This window comes from Grampus griseus (genome assembly GCF_964374135.1).
Source record: "Grampus griseus genome assembly, chromosome: 1".
Lineage (NCBI taxonomy): Eukaryota > Metazoa > Chordata > Mammalia > Artiodactyla > Delphinidae > Grampus > Grampus griseus.
The window spans coordinates 157481777-157499575 of NC_139017.1; positions in this window are offsets into that span (position 1 = coordinate 157481777).

The window sequence follows — 17799 nt, forward strand, 5'->3', positions numbered from 1 at the left end:
TTCAGCAACTTTGTTGTTCTTGCAAAAGTATAAAGCCCTTAGGTTTCCCTCCAGTGGTATTCTAATATCCATCAATAGTTGTGTGGATGTTGAAGGGACTCCTGATCCACAAATAACCGTCAGTGATACATGTTCTTGTAGTCAGCCTATGCTGGCCTCCTGGTTCTTCATCTTCCTGATGGTGGCAGAGGTAGTGGCTCCCATACTGGACCGATCTGGGAGTCTTTCCTGGAGGTCCAGCCTAGAGCCCACTTGCCCAGCTTTCCAACTCCTTTGTAAGCACCTAATTTATGTGTATTGAATTCTTTTCTGCTTAAAATAGGTGGAAGGGTTTTGTTTTCTGCAGTTACTGAACCCAAACTGATACAGTATTTGGTTCCAAATTTGGTTATAGACAATAGTCCCTCAAAGATGGGATTCTTGATTAGTTATGACTAAGTTGGATTTGAAGGAAATGAGAATCTAGTTGCCATTGAAAATGGTAAGGTAGTAGGCAAAGATGACTTACATCTGTGGTCACATTAAATGAATTGTCTTTTGGATAAAAGACTTTGATAGACCAAGTGGCAGCCACAACAGACCATCGTGTAAGAAATGAAGACTTAAATGGGGGTGGCTTATGCTAGAGAGATTAAAGAAAGAAAATGAAAGCCTCAAGAGTTTAAAATTTTCAGCTCAAAGCTGTCTCTTGTAGCCACAAGGCTGATGTACATGAAAATCAAGGAGGGATTCTGGGTTGTTGAATTACGACATAAGTTAAAGTCTTAGCTTACCAGGTCTCTTATATAAAAGTTAGGATGTTGTTTAGGAAAGAGTAAGATGTGAAATGGGGACATGTGAGTAGATTTGGGTAAATCCTAGTGTTCTGAACCCACAGACTCCACTTAACTTCTCTTACCAGCAGAAGCAGCCCTCCTCTCTCCTCCCCCCGTTGATAGGGCTGGTCCTGTCTTCCCCCGTTGATAGGGCAACTTACCTGCGGTAGTTGCCTTGAAAGGGAAGGCTTTTGTGTCCCTTCTCATGTACTTCTCATGTCCCACCCACTACCCCTTATTGCTACCAAATCTGTGACTAGAGTCAGATCCCCGTATGCTTCAGAAAGGCAACCACAAAATCTGACCTGAGAGAAAGAAAGGTTACAGAATTGTGAGATTTTGCTAATTTGAATCAGCAGAAACCTGAGGAATGTGTGTGGACTGGATTCTAAAGGTATTAGACCAGGAAGAAAAGAACAATTTTATTTTCATTTGGGTTGAACTTATTAATATGGGCATTCTAGAGATTCTGGAATCAGTATACTGACTTTAGCAGCTAAGAGTAGCTCTTAGCTGGTTGGTTGGATGAAACCTGGACTTAACAGTGGTCTACACTCAAATTGAAATGCTAAAAATTCCTTAGTATAGCATTAGAAGATGAATCCAGAAACATGAAGATAGAAGTGTCGGTATAGATTTATCGTATGTGTGACCTACTCATCTCCTAATTTTGCCCTCTAAAATTGCTCAGAGGACATTCCTTTCACAAAGGAATTGGAAAGTACATAGATAAAGGGAACACCTTACTTTGAAAGTGCTGTAATGTAAATTCTCTATAGTCGGAAGTGAAGCTAAGAGATGCTGCCATTGAAATGGAATCCCTGATATCAGTAGGTATGACGGAGATCCTGGAGTGGCAGGGGCCAAGGGGCAGTACCAAGGCAACAGAGCAGGAATACTTGGTTTGTATATACAAAGCAAAACTCCAGGTCTGGCAAAGAGAGGCCTGTTTTAAGTCACCAAAATGGAGAGTTATGGACACTCACTAAATTCTCAGACCCAAAGCCCTTGAATAAAGGAATGCTGAGTACCCTGGAGAAAGCACCCAGCAATATTACCATAACTAAATTGTAAGTTTTCTAATCTTCCCCAAAGGAATCTTAAGTCAATTAACTATGTTCCTGTGCTTAGGGAAATGGAAATACCCAGGCCTTTAGCGAATACTTGGAAACCGACCCTAAGCCAGTACTAATCTCAAGGGACCTAAAAGGTCTTTGTGGACCACTAGTTAAAAATAGAAGCCTTTGGGGCTTCCCTGGTGGCGCAGTGGTTGAGAGTCCGCCTGCCGATGCAGAGAACACGGGTTCGTGCCCCGGTCCGGGAAGATCCCACATGCCGCGGAGCGGCTGGGCCCGTGAGCCATGGCCGCTGAGCCTGCGCGTCCGGAGCCTGTGCTTCGCAACGGGAGAGGCTACAATAGGGAGAGGCCACAATAGTGAGAGGCCCGCGTACCGCAAAAAAAAAAAAAAAAAAAGCCTTTGGGGTGTTATGGGTTGAAAATTCACATGTTGGAGTCCTAATCCCCAATACCTCAGAATGTTACCTTATTTGGAAATTGGGTTGTTGCAGATGTAATTAAGATGAGGTTATACCAGAGTAGGGTGGGCCCCTAATCCAATATGATTGGTGCCATATAAAAAGGGGAAATTTAGACAAAGAGTCACTCATACAGGGAGAATGTCATGTGAAGATGAAGGCAGAGATTGGGATGATGCAGCAGAAGCCAACGAATGCCAAAGATTGCCAGCAAACCATCAGAAGCTAGGGGAGAGGCATGGAACAGGTTCTCCCTTACAGCCCTCGGCAGGAACCAACCCTGTCAACACCTTGATCTTGGACTTCTAGTCTCCAGAACTGTGAGACAATAAATTTGTAATGCTTAAGCCAGCCAATTTACGGTACTTTGTTATGGCACACCTAGCAAACTAATACACAGGGATCATGTAACTTAAAAGGAATCTTGGCCTGTATCTATCTCACATATTCATCCTGTGTGTGGTTATTTCCCAGTTCCTGTAAGCACAATTGTAATAGATGTATTTGGCACCTGGCAGAATCTTCACATTGACCGGTAGAGTGAAAGCTATTGTGGTAAGAAGAGCTGAGGAAAGCCCCTTGCACAGTCCTACACCAGAATCATAAGCCAGAAGAAATAGTGCATCCCTGAGGGCATGATAAATATTACCGCCACCATCCAAGACTGAGAAGTTCCACAGTGGTGATCCCTATCATATCTACATTTAAATTATTTGCCCGGTAGAAGACTTGCTATGTAGCTGTTATTTCAGATATAATCACTTTGAAGCAAGTCAACACCTGCCCCAGCACCTGCAGCCATGCAACTACTGGCCTGGAATATGCTTTTTTTCTCTAGCCCAAATAGCAGAAAACATGAAAAGCAGATTACTTTTACCTGTCGAGGTCAACAGTACCGCTTACTGTCCTCCCTCTGGGTGGTATCACCTCTCCAGCTCTGCTGAAATCTAATGTGCAGGCACTTCAATCATTTCATATTTCCCAGAACATCACTCTGTATGTGATGGCATGTTTTTGGACATAATAAGCAAGAAGTAGCAGGTATCTAAATGCCTTGGTAAAATACATGTGTTCTGGAGGATAGGGGATAGTCCCTGCAGAAGCTTAAGGGAACTTTCAGCTCCATGAAATTTTTCGGGATCCAGAGCAGGAGTCTGGAGGATGGCAGTTTATCTAAAGTGATCGATGAGCTGTTGCACTGTATACCCCCCACCACTAAGAAAAATTCTGGGCATTTGGTGGATTTCTTGATTTGGGAGGTAGCATACCCCATTTGATTATGCTGCACTGACCCGTTTTCTAAGTAACCCACAAGGGCTACTAGCTTTGATGGGCCCAGAGAAAGAGAATGGTCACCAGTTGGTACAGGCTGCAATGTAAGCAGTTAGAATTTTATGACCTAGCAGATCCAGTGGTGTGCAAAATCCCTTGGCAACTGAGGCTACTGTACACACACTGTGGCAAACATCCATAAGAGAAAAACAGCACAGGGCCATCAGATTTCAGAGTCAAGCCAGGATATTTTTGGCAGTGGCAATTCTTTTGAGAAGCTGATGTTGGCTTACAGCTGAGCCCTGCTCCATGCTCTGGAGGGACCAGCTGGGCACTTAATATCAGATCAGAGCCCTCCCGTCACAGAGAAGGCAGGGATTTGTCCTCACTGGAAAAGACACTCGAGATATGAATTGTTTCCATGTATGCCAAGCCTAAAATATTCATAAAGAAAAAAACTTTAAATGAGAAAAATAACAATTATCAGGGCAAAGACATCCATCCCCCCATTATTCTAAATTTGACTATATGTTCACTTTGAGAAGCATAGTGGTTAAGAGGACAGACAACAGAGCCAGAATGCCTGAGTAGGAATTCTAACTCCACCATTTATTTAAGTAGCTTATGACCTTGGGCAAATTATTTAACCTTTCTGTCTCCGTTTCTTCATTTGGGACTATGAGGATTAAATGAATACATATGACAGTGCCTGGCCTGTAGTAAGAGCTATATGTATTAGCTAGCATCATTTATTTCATTTATTATCATCATGCTCATCATCATCATCATTGTTACTATCCATGAACTTACTGAATGTCTATTCATCATGTAGTATTCCACACAACACTGCCTCTCATCAAGTGAGGCAATGGGCTAAGACCCATGGGATCATCCAAAGCAGCTGGCCTCACCCAACCGTCAAATGGCGCTATTGGAAGACAGCATCTCATGCAGTGAAGTTCTGTCCTATAGGATGAGGTATGTTCTGAAACAGTGACCTATATATAACCCATTCACAAAAGTTTTGCTTCTTGCCCCTGTGACTTTGGTCTTTGTTAGTTTAGAAGTCTCAATACCCAGAGGAGAAGTACTTCCACCAGGGCACATAACAATGAGTCCACTGAACTGGAAGTTTTTTGGCCAATTTTGGCTCCTCATCCACTGAACCAATAGCCTAAAAGGGGGCAGTTGTGTTAGATGGAGAGATTGATCCTGATTATCAAGGGAGATAAGTTTGTTGTTGCTCAGTGGGGGCAGGAAGGAGTGTGCCTGGAACTTAAAGGGCTTAAAGGGCTACTTCTAGTACTGCTGTATGCAGGAGTCAAGGATAAAAAGCTATTCCAGGGAAGGCTTAATTCCTTTAGGAATGAAGATTGGGGTCACCACACCAGATAAAGAGCCTCATCTGGCTGAGATACTGGCTGTGAAAATGAACTTCATAAGTAGTAGAGAAAGATATTTATGAATATAAGTAATTCCTGAAAGGTGGAGAGATGAGGACTATATTAGTGTTTCATATTTTTCCCTTGCTCTGGTATGTATATATTTATAGATATCATCCCATTTCTTCCCCTCCCACATTTTCCCTAGTATCATAAGGTGTGTTGGTAAGTTGATCAGTTAATCATTAGGTTACAGGTTGTTGAGACAGGATCGTAACTGAACTGGAATGAGTATCACCCAGAGCTGGATACATGACTAATGAGATTTTGGATCTCTCCTTTTAGGGAGGGTGAAATTGTGTAGATGTGGTGAATTGCTTGTCAGCATCCATTCCAATCTCTTTCTCATAGTGCCAAGGCCAGAGTTAAATGCTACACTTCCCAGAATCCCTTGCAGTTAACATTCTGCATGCAAATTAGGGTTTATAAATTGCATCCGTTTATATAAGAGTTGGGAGGAGAAAATAAGGCAAAGGCCATCTTCCAGCTGTGTGGTTGTTGCTTCATGTTTGTGGCAACCTTGAGTTACTTCAGCAGCATTCCAATGTCCAAGCACTAGTTTCATGAGGTTGAAAAGCAGTGGTGGCAGCAGCAGAGGTAGATTTCTGATCCCTGGTCCTTAGATTGCAGCCACATGGTGTGTGTGTTTTCTAACCATCTTATTTCTTTATGGAGATATAACTCACATAACATGAAATTCACCATTTTACTTTTTTTTTTTGGATGCACCGTGAGGCATGCAGGATCTTACTTCCCTGACCAGGGATCGAACCTGTGCCCCCATGCAGTGGAAGTGCAGAGTCTTAACCACTGGACTGCTAGGGAAGTCCTGAAATTCACCATTTTAAAGTGTGCAACTCAGTAGATTTTAGATATATTCACAAAGTTGTGCAACTATCACTACTCTCTAATTCCAGATGATTGCCATCAACCCCTGAAAGAAACCTATTATCAGTCAGTCGCATTTCCCCCCTCCCTCCAGCCCTGACAACCACTAATCTACTTTCTCTATGGAATTTACCTATTCTGGACATTTTGTATAATCATACAAAATGACTTTTGTATATGACCTCTTTCACTCGGCATAAGGTTTTCAAGGTTCATCCACATTGTAGCATGTATCAGTACTTCATTCCTTTTTTTTTGGATTCATAATATTCCATTGAATATTGTAAGGATTTTGTATGGATGTATTACATTTTGTTTATCCATCCGTCAGTTGATGGATATTTAGATTGTTTCTACTTTTTGGCTATTGTGATTAATGCTGCTATGAATATTGGTATACAGATATCTTCAAGTCCCTGGTTTCAGTTCTTTTGGGTATATACCCCAGAAGCGGAGTTACTGGATCATATGGAAATTTTATGTTTAATTTTTTGAGGAACTACCATCCTCTTTCCATAGAGGCTATACCATTTTACCTACCAGCAATACACAAGGGTACCAATTTCTCCACATCCTTGTCAACACTTGCTATTGTGTCTTTTTCATTATAGTCATCCTACTGGGCATAAAGTGGTACCTCATTGTGGCTTTGATTTACATTTCCCTAATGACTAATTATATTGAGCATCATTTTCATGTACTCTTTGGCTATTTGTATATCTTCTTTGAAGAAATATCTAGTCAAATCCTTTGCTCATTTTTAACTTGGGTTGCCTTTTTTATGGTTGAGTTATAAAGACTTCTTTATAGATTCTGGTTATAAGTTCCTTAACAGATATATGATTTGTAAATACTTTCTCACATTCCATGGGTTGTCTTTTTACTTGGTGTGTTCTTTAATGCAAGAATTCTAGTAGCAGCCTCCTGACTCATCACCTTCATGATTGTGCCAGTTAGCAGCTATTCTGGGGTCTTGTTCTGGAAGTCATTCCTGGAGCCCACTCCTCCAGCCCTCCCAACTATTTTGTTTAAACCTCTGATTCCCTGTATCAAATCCTTTTCTGCTTAAAATAGAGTGGTTTCTGTTTCCTGCAACTGATCCCTGACTAGTAGACAGCACAACTTGAAAACTTCGAGCAAGGATGTGACATGTCATTTTGCTAGAGCTGATGTGCAGCCCAACTATAATAATAAATTCCTGGAAAGTCAAATTTGGACACACCTTTGTGCCAATCCCTTCATTTCTCAAATGAAGGAAGGAAATGGAGACACAGTGAGGAAGACACAAAAACCGTGAAGCTGAGGACCTGCACCTCCCTCTCCCATCTCCCAGGGCCAGCAGACCTGAGCTGATCTTGCTTCATAAAATCAGCGGGATCTAGGTCACGTAAATCCAATGAGGCCAGCCCAGGCCAAATGCTGCTGTGAACAACATGGATGTGATGGAGGCCACGCACCCGTGTGAGGCCGTCTGGTATGAGAGACGTAAGTGCTAGGAGCACATCCAGAGCATGTTGCCAGAACATTGTTCCTGTTCTCCAGGGACCTGCTTGGGGCCCCTGAGATGGCTTCCCCTGGTACCCCACATCCTCTGAGTCCGTACCATTCGCCCCCATTCCTGAAAGTCGTCTGAGCACCTGAGGAAGCTAGGAACATACCCAGCCATGGCCACTGATTTTCTGGAGATCGAAGCCTGGTCAAAAAAGAAGCAGGCCGCAAACCCAGATCTGGAATTCGTGCTCTTCCCACTCCAATATGGCTGTCCCTCATGCAGACATGAGGGAGAGGGCTTCATGAGTGGAGAGTGACAAAGAGAGAAGACTGCTGGTTCTTTGTGGCTGAATTATCAGGCCTGAGTTGTCATCACAAGGATCCAGCAAGGGCAGGATAACCACCCCTCCTCTTACATTTGTGCGTCTGCCTTTGTGAGTGGCTTGGAATATAGTTCCAGCTCTGGATACTGCTTTGTCATTCCTTAGGCACCAGCCTTTGAGGAAATCCACTCATTGCCCACCATATGTGGACAGCTGCTCTGTTCAGGCTCTGTGTCAGGGCACAGAAACTGACACCCGGAGACAGACCCAGGCCCTGGAGATGGAAAATCACCAATGAAAAAAACACTTCTTGAAATCATAGATGTGAATGAAAGGGAAATTGGCCTTCTCTTTTCATAAACCTTTAACCAGTGAGTGCAGGAAAGGAGCAGCCAGGAAACGGAGGAGGAGAACCGGGAATGAAGGAAATGATGGGGTGAGGATTTCAGGAAGGAAAGCAGGGTTAGCTAACATGTGAGACAGGTCAGGCTGGCCAAGAGCTGGATTTGTCACAGGGGAAGTAACTGGTAACTCTGGAAAGAGCAGTTTCAAAAGATGGCAGCAATAGAAAACTGATTTCGTTTAGTTGAGGTGTGAGTGAAAAGTAAGGAGGTACTGCTAAGAAGAGGAGTTTGTTGGGTTTTTTTTAAGTACAAGAGATTCAAGCATGTTTGGCGGCTCAGGAGAAAATAGGGTAGAAATGGAGAGAGTGACAATATAAGAGAAAGGAAGCTATTAGATGGTGCTTGTCTTTAGGAAGATAGAGGGATGGGATCAAGGGCACAGGCAGAGGGGTTGGCTGTGGACATGAGAAGGACCCCCTCTGCTCTCAGCTTGGAGGGAGTTGGAGACCACCATGAGATCTAGTCTCCTTCCCCAAAAGGGATAATCTTCACCATGAGAAGATATAAAATGCCTGCCACAGAACAGATGGTTGATAAATATCAAGCCTTTCCTCCCTTCCCTGGCGGTGTAGTTTCAGTCCCCTGAGGCCACATGTGACGTCACTCTGGAATGTTTCAAGGCTAAAGAACACAGCTCCAGCTGGAGAAATTAAAGGCAATCCCAAGCTTTTCTGGAACTCCAGGGGAGTAGAGGCTGCTTTCTCCTGAGGTTCCAAAGCTGGGAAGTTATAAGCATGGATCTTCCACTACATGGACAGAGACTGCCTGATACTGAAACCAGCACAGACGAAGGCAGAGCTGAGAAATGGAGAGAAGACAAGAGACAGAGGCACATTTGAGCATACCAAATGACATTGGGGTTTTTTTTTTGTTATTGTTGTTGTTGTAGTTTGGCCACGCCACGTGGCTGGCAGAATCTCAGTTCCCCGACCAGGGATTGAACCAGGGCCACAGCAGTGAAAGCACCGAATCCTAACCACTAGACCACCAGGGAACTCCCTATGTGACATTAATGCCGGGAGCTAACCACGCCTAAGGCCCCCAAACTTTCCCAGAACGTCATCCAACAAATTCCTTCCCGCTACCCAAAGCCCATTTCTGTTAGGATTCTGTCACCTGCAACTGAAGTTCTGACCACTATGAGAAGTGGAGTGTTGCCAGTGATGTCCCTAGCACGTGGAAATGGCTGAGTTGAGGTGAGGTACAGAACAGTGAGGATTTTCCAACTGTTGGGAAAATCCTGGGATTTTCCATTCCCAGGAGGCTAGGTCAGCATTCCCTGAGATGCAGCTTCAAGGCCAGGGTCTCCTGAAGCTCAGACCATGTACCTGACATAGGTGGGATGTTTAGGGGACTTGATAAAAATTTGTCAGGGGGTTGTATGTGTTGGCTATTTTCCCAAGCCTTGATTTCAGAGTCAAAGGCATAAATTTTGCAGAAAGAATAATGAAGAATAAAAGCTAACATTTCTGAGGCACTCATCATGTGCCAGGCTCTCAGTGCTTTATGCATATTAACTCATTTAATCTTCACAATAACACAAAGAAATGGGTACCATTGTTATTCCCCATTTTACATTTGAGTAACTGAGGCGTGAACGAATTTGCCCAAGAACACAAAGCTAGACAGGGTTAGAGCTATGACTTGAATCCAGGCAACATGACCTCTGAGCTTATGTACCTACAGCTTTGCTAAGAGAGATAGCCTGTAGCCAGCAATCCAAGCTGATGCAGAGTCTGACGGTCACATGCTTTGCAAGATTGAAAAAGCTCATCTATTCACGTCAAAGCTAAAGTGAGTGGGAATAAAGGCAGGGAGGTAGGAAGCACAACCCCCCCAAACCCTTCCTACCTGTTCCCACTAAGAGGACAGTGACCCTATGTAAAGAGCCTTCCACTGGGATGCAGCCTAAAGGTCAGGGACAGCCAGCTGTGCCTTCCTCCCATGCCTGGTGTTCACAATTGCCTCAAGGCAGAGGTGAAGCTGGAGGCCCTGAGCTGAGGACTGGGAGGTCCTGTTGCTAAGACCCTGCATACCAAGCTCAAGGTCTAGATTTAGGGACCATAATTCATCATTCTGCTGACTTGGTTATTAATTCATGGAGTTATCCAAATGTGAATAGCCAGAAAACTTACACAGCTTTTAAGGGAGTGGTTCTGTGAGAGAAACCCCAATCCTGGCACGTGGAATCCTGTAATTGATCAACCCCTGGGGCAATGTCTTGGCCCCAAACAATACCAATCGGAAATCCTCAAAATTCTTCTAAGATGTGGCCACAGTTACAATGGTTAGATGAGATTCCCCCAACCTGGCAGAGCAGCGAGACTGGCCTCATTTTATCAAAGCAGGGAATCCTTGCTGTTCTCACTCTGAAGGATACAATACACACCACGGACCACTGGGTGATTTTTCCCCTCCTCTCCTGTTCAAATGGGATTGCTTATTTATAATTACCTTGTGTTCCCTTCATCAATGCACCAAGGTATTAGGGGCTGATTAACTTTGTTTATCTGTAGCAGCGTTTCCCAAAGTTTTTGGTCTCAGGATCCCTGTACACTCTGAAAAATTGAAGACCTGAAAGAGCTTTTGTTTATGTGGATTACATTATTGATATTTGCAATATTATAAACTAAAATTAAGAATTAAAAATAATTATTTATTAAAAAATAATAAACCCATCAATGTTAAAGTAAATAATACCCTTTTCAATGAAAAATAATTACATTTTACAAATCAAAAAAATGAGTGAAAAGAATGACATTGTTTGACATTTTTGCAAATCTCTTTAATGTCTGACTTAATAAAAGGCAGCTAGAATTCCCATATCTGCTTCTTTATTCAATATGTTGAGATATGTTGTTTTGGCTGAAGTACATAAAGAAAATTCAGCCTCACACAGATATATAACTGGGAAAAGGAGGAGTATGTTAAAAGGATTCTCAGATAATTGTGGATATTCCTCTTTGATACTCTACCTGAACTTGACAAGTCACAGTTTTGTAAAATTTAGTTTCAATGTGGAATCTGAAACCATATCTGTCAACTTTCCATTACATTAAAATATATTGGTCTATCTTGCACTTTGAATTCATCCTTAACCTGTGCATGATTTTGTACAGGCATGTGTTGGTCACTTGGAAAGTATTGATTGGTTCACTGAGTTATACAGATCTTCCAAATGTTGACACATTTCATTATACAATATAAAAGTCATATATGTTAATGTCACCACTAAAAGTCTTTAATATTGGGAAGCTGCTAAGCTCACGGCAGTGGGTACCAATTTTCCAAACACCTAATTTTCACTCAAAAGCTCAAATTTTATCTTTGGCAGCAAATATTGTCAATTTTTTCCCTTGAATTGACAGGCTAACTTCCTTCATTTTAGAGAAAATGCCTGCAAAAAAACCTACATTTCCATAACCACAGTATGTCTTTCAATCCTTCTTTCAAGTAGAAATGGTGCTCATGAAAAAAAGCAGCTAGTTCATCTTACAACTCAAACAATTGCACAATTGCTTTTCCTGGAGACAACCATGGTACTTAGGCAGACAGAAGAATTCTTCCCATTCTGTCAAAATATTTAAAAGAAGTATACTCGTAGAGAGTTAATAAAGTTAATAATTTTTACTGTTTCAAGTCATTCTTAAATGAATCTGGTATATTTATTTTTTTTGTTGTGCGTGCACAGCAGTGACGGATACAATGACTACAAGGGTGTCCTGGAGTCCCTACTTTTCGAAGTGCTAAGGGGACAGCTGTTTGACCCACCATTGCTTTTCCACCATCAAAACTGGAAAATAACATCTTAGAATTATGATAAAAATAGTTTTGACTTCACAGACTCCCCGGTAAAGTCTTGGGGATCCTCGGAGGTTTGCAGACCACAGTTGGAGAACCACTACCAATGCTTTATTCATCAGTTAACAAATATGTATCATGCATCTACCATGTCCCTAACTAACACCATTCCAGGCCCTGAGTTTTGAGTAGTGAGTTTTATATGAGATACTTAAGGCCTCTCTGCTCTCATATGACCTACATTCTTGTAGACAGAGCAGAGAATTAATATATAAATGAACAAGGTTATTTCACCTAGAGAAAAGTACCTTGGAAAAATAAAACTCTGTACTCCTTGAACATTATATAGTAATGAATGTCAATTATTTCTCAATAAAACTTAGGGGAAAAAAGAAAAGAAAACTGGATAATTTAATAGAAAGAGGCTTTGGGGTAATTTACGTTCACGGTTCAATATGGTGTCCACTAAACCCTGTGCCTATTTAACTTTAAATTTTAATTGTGTAAATTAAATAACTCAGTTTCTCAGTCATACTAGCCACATTTTAAGTGTTCAGTAGCCACATGTGGCTAGTGGCCACCCTATTGGACCGTGCAGGTATAGAGCATTTCCATGATTACAGAAAGTTCTACTAGACAGCACTGATTTAGACAGTGAGACAGAGAAAAGATTTGAGGACAGAGTGTTGAAGGCAGAGGGACCAGCAAGAGCAAAGATCTACTTTAGTGCCTTGAAAGAAAAGCAAGAAGAGCAGGTGGCTGAAGTGCAGGGATTGAGAGGAGAGTGGTAGGATGTGGTATCAGAGAGATGAGTGGGGACCTTGGCATGTTGGACATTGTAAGCTGTGGTGAAGCCCTACATAGGCCACTAAAGGGAGGTGTTTATTTTGTTTTGTTGTTAATTTATTTTTGGCCACGCTGCATGGCTTGCAGGATCTTAGTTCCCTGCCCAGGGATTGAACCCAGGCCCTTGGCAGTGAGAGCACCACCAGGGAATTCCCAGGGAGGTGTTGATATGACCTGATTTATGTTTTTGAAATATCACTCTCTTTGCAGTGTAGAAAATAGATTTTAGGGGTAGATTAGAGGGGCCAGTTAGGAGGCTACTAGATGCAATGACTGTGGAGATGGAAAGAGGCTTTTTAAGATATATTTTGGAGATAGGATGACAAGACTTGTTGATGGAGAGAATATGGAGAATGAGAAAAAGGGAGGAATCAGAAATGCGTTTTATGCTGTTGGCTTGAGCATCTAGGTAGATGATGATGCCATTTATTGAGAAGGGGAAGACTGGAGGAAGAATGAATTAAGGGGAGTGGAAGTAAGGGCTCTTCTTGGGTATATTCAGTTTAGATGGCCATTAGATGACAAGGAGGCATTTGGGTACACAAGTTTGGCACTTAGCGAGTGGTCAGAGCTGGAGATATATATTGTTGTTACTGACATTATCATTGACATGTTGATAGTATAAAAGCCAAGAGACTGGATGAAATCACTCAGAAAGAGGGTGCAGATGGAAAAAAGACGTTTGCCCAAATTCTTAGGCATGCCATCATGAAGCATCAAGAGAGTGGAGGCTCTTAAGAAGCTGAAGAATTGAGAAGGTAATAGAGAAAGTAATCTGGAAAGATAGGAGATAGGTGTCAGGGAGTAGGGTGCTGAAACGTAAGGTCTTAGACGTAGTATAGTTACTGAAGATGACAAGATCAAGGGTTTGACCTTAGAATGGGTAGTTGAAAACTACCATGCATGGTCTTAGCAGCAGGACCTCCCAGTCCTCAGCTCAGGGCCTCCAGCTTCACCTCTGCCTTGAGGCAATTGTGAACACCAGGCATGGGGGGAAGGTACAGCTGACTGTCCCTGACCTCTAGGTTGCATCCCAGTGGAAGGTTCTTTACATAGGGTCACTGTCCTCTTAGTGGGAACAGGTAGGAAGGGTTTGGGGGGGTTGTGCTTCCTACCTCCCTGCCTTTATTCCCACTCACTTTAGCTTTGACATGAATAGATGAGCTTTTTCAATCTTGCAAAGCATGTGACCGTCAGACTCTGCATCAGCTTGGATTGCTGGCTACAGACTATCTCTCTTAGCAAAGCTGTAAATACATAAGCTCAGAGGTCATGTTGCCTGGATTCAAGTCATAGCTCTAACCCTGTCTAGCTTTGTGATCTTGGGCAAATTCTTTCGTGCCTCAGTTCCTCAGATGTAAAATGAGGAATAACAATGGTACTATTGTTATTGTGAAGATTAAATGAGTTAATATGCATAAAGCACTGAGAGCCTGGAACACGGATAAGTGCCTCAGAAAGACCCACTGTGTTGGGTCTTCATTGCTGTGTGCGGGCTTTCTCTAGTTGCGGCCAGTGGGGGCTACTCTTCGTTGCAGAGCGTGGGCTTCTCATTGTAGCGGCTTCCCCTTGCGGAGCAGAGGCTCTAGGCGTGCAGGCTTCAGTAGTTGCGGTGCACGGGCTCAGTAGTTGTGGCTCGCAGGCTCAGTAGTTGTGGTGCTAGGGCTTAGTTGCTCCGTGGCATATGGGATCTTCCCAGACAGGGGATCGAACCCATGTCCCCTGCATTGGCAGGTGGATTCTTAACCACCGTACCACCCGGGAAGTCCCTGTTTCTTTTTCAAGATTGTTTTGGCTTATTCTGAGTCTTTTGCACTTCCATATGAATTTTATGATCAGCTTGTCAATTTCTGCCAAAAAAAAAAAAAAGGCAGCTTGGATTTTGGGGAGAATTGCCATCCTAACAATATTAAGGCTTACAATCCATGAACACAGGATGTCTTTCCATTTAGTTATGTCTTCTTAAATTTCTTTTATGTTACTGATTTTAAGCAGAAGAGTGATGTGATCTGATTTATACTTTAGGAAGATTACTCAGTAGTATGAAAAACCAATTGGGGGAAAGAGATGCTGCATGAACAAGGACAATAGTCGCAGAGACAAAGAGGAAGCACTAGTTACAGGACTATCTATGATGTAAATCGGCAGGACTTGACGATTGACTTTATGTAGAAAGAGAGGAAAGAGGAAAGATTGACTCCCAGGTTTTTGGCTTGGGTACCTCATGATGCCAACCCACTGAGATAGAAAATACACAAGAAGCAGTAGGGGGTAAAAGTTGGTACATGTTGAGCTTGAGGTGACTGGACACCCAGGTGGAGAGGTAAGATCATTGGATATTTAAGTCTGATCCTCAGGGGAGCTGTCTAGTCTGGGAGAATCATCATATGAAAGGGGGGCCATGAGACTACATGAATTAACCAATAAAGGAACCCATAAAGGAACCAATAAAGGGACCCATAAAGGAAGCAGCAAGGATACAGAGGAATACCAGTATTTAAAGGTTGAGCTGTTGACAAAAAGTCTACAATGGAGACTGAGAAGGAACAGCCAGAGGCAGGAGGAAAACCGGGAAGGAGGTGTGTTACGGGAGTACGGAGAGAGTGGCTGATAATAATAAGTTAGGAACTGAAATGCTCATTGGATTCAGTGTGGTCAGAAGTCACTGGTGACCTAGAAGAGGGCTCTTCCAGCGGAGGGCTGAACCGCACTGCTGTGGAGTGTGGAGGGGGTGGTAGTTGAGAAGATGGAAACAGCATGTAAAGATAATTCATTTCAGAAGTTTGGAGGGGAAGGGAAGGGAAGTACAAAAGCAGTAAGCAGAAATGTAAAGGGAGCCAAGGGAAGGTGTGTTTTTTTGGGATAGAAGAGACTTGGGTATGTTTATTGGCTGACGGGAAAGACTTGGCAGAAAGGAAGAGGGTGAGGAATGAAGTGTGGTCCATGTGGAGCTGTAGGAGTGACTGGGAGAGAGAGCAAGGTGAGTGGATTTAGAACAGTGCTTTCCAAATTTTAACATGCATACTAATCACATATCTCAAATCTCCCCTCTTCTTTCCATCTTCATAGCCACCATCCTGGTCCAAGTCCCCTACATTTCTCATTTCTCTCCTGGACAAGTGAGCTGGCCTTCAGATGCTCCATCTTGTGATGTAGGCTTGGTGGTAAAGAAGCCAGGAGGGGGTTAACTGAACAGAAGAAAGGAGAATGGGCTGGCGGCCTCTGGGAAGTCAGAGGATGAGGCCATGGGAGTCAAAAGACCAGCATGGTGCAAGAGAAGTCTTTGTGGGATGCTCAGGGGTGGGATTTCAGAGGGGACCGTTCAAGGCATGAACCCGGACAGGATGGCTGGGGTCATGATGAAGGTCACTGAGAAGGTCAAGGAAGAGTATTGGAGGGTCCTTCACATGGATGAGCAGGACAATTTGGAATGACTGCCTCACCAAAATCTGGAAACCCAAGTCCTTGATAGATGGAAGGGGATGGCAGAGAGGGCAACAGATCAAGGTGATGAGAAGGGGTGGCAGCGTAAGGCCGGGAGTCAAGAGTCTCAGAGGAGAAAATTACATACGCACATAGGAAAAAACCCTCCAAAATGTGAATGCTGATTATTCGTGGGGGTAGGGAGGATTATGAGTAGTTCTGATTTCTTCTCTATACTTAAGAAAGAAAGAAATGTAAAAGATAGAAAATATACAAAGAATAACAAACTCCCCATTCACACCATGTAGAATTTGTCATTGTAAATATGCCTCAGTCCCCTTCAACCACCTCCTCCTCTCAGCATGATCACCTGGCCTTTCGTTTTATGTATGTGTATGGAAAGACACAAAATTGAATATGGTAGGGTCCGTGTGTGATTGTTCTACTTAGAGGGAGGAAGTATTCTAATAGTCAGGGAGGAAAAAGCCTTTCTCAGGTGAAGAGGACTTGCACAAAGACTGGAAGCCTGAACCTCCTTCCCAGCTGAGCAGCCCGGCGGGGAGGCCATGCCCTGGGAAGACCCAGAGTCCGATTTAAGTGTACTGGACCACACCTGGTTGTTAAGTGTTCCAGGAAGAGAGAGAATTTCTATTTGTATTTCTCTGGCTAGGTTTCAACCAACTCTCACATCTCTCAAGTCTTTTTATGGCTCAGAAATCTGGGAAGGCGATCACTATCTCCATTTGACAGATGGGGAAACTGAGGTCTGGGGAAGGGCTGTGAGCTGCCAGGGTGTCACAGTGAGTTGGTAGAGCACAAGGAGCTAGTGCTGTAGCCTGGGGTTCTTTCCAGAACCCCAGAACCCTAGCCAGTGTGCAGAAGGGTGAGGCGCAGGCAAGGGACACTGGACAACCCAGAAGAATGGACTTTGGTCACTTGGCAATAAGCAAAGAGAAATGGCAATAACTTCAGGGCGCTTAGGCTGGGCCATGGCCGGGAAACTGTGTCAGAAGAGAAACAGGTGGGCCATTCCCTCCTCAGAGGCCCCAGAGAGTAGGCCCACTCCCTGAAGACTATGGCTCCCCTGTCGCCCACCACACTCAGGAGCAGCCTTCACAGTTAAACAGATCTGGATTCAAGTCTCAGCTCTACCAATGATACATGCTGTGTGCTCTTTGAAAAGCTCCTTTACCTTTCTGGGCCTCCATTTTCTCATCTGTAAAATGGGGTAATAATCTTTAACTCTCAGTATTGTTCTAAAGATAGAAAGAGAGAACCCTCATTTATTCATCTGAAAGCAAAGACATTTAAAAGGTCTGGGTTCCCAGCCTAATTCCAGACTGCCCTGGTTGGGGTCAGTGTCAAGGGGACAGCCTGACACTGACAGAGAAGCCACGTGCACGCACATGCATGAGATTTGACATTGGCTTTGCAGTGACCACACGTGCTCTCCAGGGCAGCCCTTGGGAGGTGGACTTGGTCATCAGTAAGTTGTGTGCCCCACACACAAGGCACACGCATTCAGTGGACAGCTGGTGTTAGATGCATCAAGCCAGCC